This window comes from Penaeus japonicus, unplaced genomic scaffold (assembly GCF_977035675.1).
Source record: "Penaeus japonicus unplaced genomic scaffold, GWHDUDI00000001_assembly GWHDUDI00000012, whole genome shotgun sequence".
Taxonomy (NCBI): Eukaryota; Metazoa; Arthropoda; class Malacostraca; order Decapoda; family Penaeidae; genus Penaeus; species Penaeus japonicus.
The window spans coordinates 2,347,424-2,349,923 of record NW_028234414.1 but is presented as its reverse complement, the minus strand read 5'-3'; positions in this window follow the sequence as shown (position 1 = coordinate 2,349,923).

Below are 2,500 nucleotides of genomic sequence, written 5' to 3'. Positions count from 1 at the left end.
CTCTCTCTCTCTCTCTCTCTCTCTCTCTTTCTCTCTCTCTCTTCTCTTTTCTCTCTATCTCTATCTCTCTATCTCATTCTGCCTGGCTGTTTCTCTCTGCCCCTTTCCCTATCATTTTATCTCTCCCTCTCTCCTCCCCTCCCCTCTTTTTTTTTCTTTTTTTTTTCGTTTCTTTCTCTTTCCTCTTTCTATTTTTCATTTTATTGTAGATATTGTGATCGGCCGACTCCCCCCCCCCAATAAAAAAAGAGTATTTGCTCTTACTCTTATCAGTTGAATATTTCATACCTTGTTTCAGGAACAACGGAAATCCGATTAAATCTTCAGAACATAAACTGCACTGTAATTCAGATATGCAGTTGAAAAAGAAAAAAAAAAGGAAAAAGAAAGAAAAAAAGAGAGAGAGAAAAAACAGGAAAGAAATGAAAGAAAAGAGAAGTAAAAAAAAAGGGGGGTGGGGGGGGTGGCAATTGTAAGGTAACATTTATGTTGCATAAGTAACTGCACGTTATGAAAGAACCGAATTAATTAATTTTCAAAATCCAATTCGTCATGGAGTATATACCGATCTCTACTTGCAAATAAAGCTTTAAAATTGCATGAAAACAGACATGAAATTAAATTATATGGAGAATGTATGCTTGGAGGTTGGTGGGGGGGGGGGGTCGCTTGACACTGTGGGGGGAGGGGGGCGGGGTTGGGGAGGAAGGGAGACAATTAATAGATAAGGGAATGGGGAGTAAATGGAGAAGAGAAAGATGGTTGAGTTCCAATAACCTCGGTGCCAACTTCTTGCAATATCTCTGCTTGTCTCCCAGTGATTAAGGGGCGGCCTTAAAGACACCTATTCTTAAAAGGGGGAGGGAAGGGGGGGTGGTGCGAGGGAGTAGGATTAAAGAGATCGTTTGGGTAGTCTTGGCCTTTCGTCAAGCGGATATGGGCTTCGAGACTGATGCTAGTAAGACTGGAGACAGAGATAGAGCAAGAGAAATTAAAAGAAGATCGTTTTCCTATCTATTTGAGCATCTTGCAAGCAACTTGAGCTGTGGTGAGCGCTCGGTGTAGTGATCTTAATCATAGAGACATGGAGCTCTATTTGCATAGTGTATTTGTGGTCATGCATGGCTTGGTAGATCTGCCTTTTGAGAGAGGAATAGTCCTATTACTCTAATAAGTAGAAAAGGCATTAAATCCACCTTTTGTCACGTGACTTAATTCCCCCTTTTATGATAGATATCATATTCTAGAAAATCAACGCAACATTAGAAAATCCTATTGCACTGTTGCAAGCAAATTCTCACATAATCAAGTTGAATCCTGTTTCCCCTTTCATTACCTGACAATGGTACACAATCTGACATTATGTTGATGGCGCCAGAATAGTTTTAATTTCGACAAATCTTTCGCAATTTCATATCTTTTCCTTCTCATTTTCAGAACCAAGCGCAGTCCATTCCAGAAAACGCAAACAGAGTATTGACTGCTTGTTTCTCGTTGCATGCATAGTTGAAGAGGAACGGGAGCTTGCACCATGCACTGTTGGGTTGAATCAATCATTCACTTAAGTACTGAACCACCTAATTGGTTAGGATAGGTTAGGGTAGGATAGAATTGCATAGATTAGGTTAGGTTTGGTTAAGTTAGGATGGGATGGGACTGCTTAGTTTAGGTTAGGATAGGATAGAGTTGTTTATATTAGGTTGGGATAGGATAAAATAGGATAAGATTGCTTGGGTTAAATTAGGTTAAGTTAAGATACGGTAGGATTAGGTTAAGATAGAGATCGTTTAAGTTAGGATAGGTTTGCTTAGGATAAGACAGGAATGCTTAGGATAGATTAGGATTGCTTGGGTTAAGTTTAAGTATGGTATAAAACTGCTCAGTCAATACAAGAATGATAATTGGATTGCATTGTTGATTTACACAGCCGAGTATGAACTAGAATCAGTGATTTGGTTCTGGAGGAAAATTAACTGTAGGTAAGGAGGTCGTGTGTGTGTGTGTATACATACATACAAACACACACACTCACTCACACACACACACACACACACACACTTCCATACACACACACACACACACACACACACACACACACACACACACACACACACACACACACACTTCCATACACACACACACACACACACACACACTTCCATACACACACACACACTCACACACACACTTCCATACACACACACACACACACTTCCATACACACACACACACACTTCCATACACACACACACACACACACACACACACACACACACACTCACACACACACACACACACTCACACACACACACACACACACACACACAAATTAACTCCAAGGCTATGAAGTCTGCACCACCCACTCCCCTCACGCGCTCCTAACACACACTAACGCATGTTACAATATACAAAGCTAAGCAAACTCCACCAATAAACGTCAAGCATGAATGAGAGGTACATATTTACTCGCTTTAAGAAATAAAATCCTATCAGGGGATTT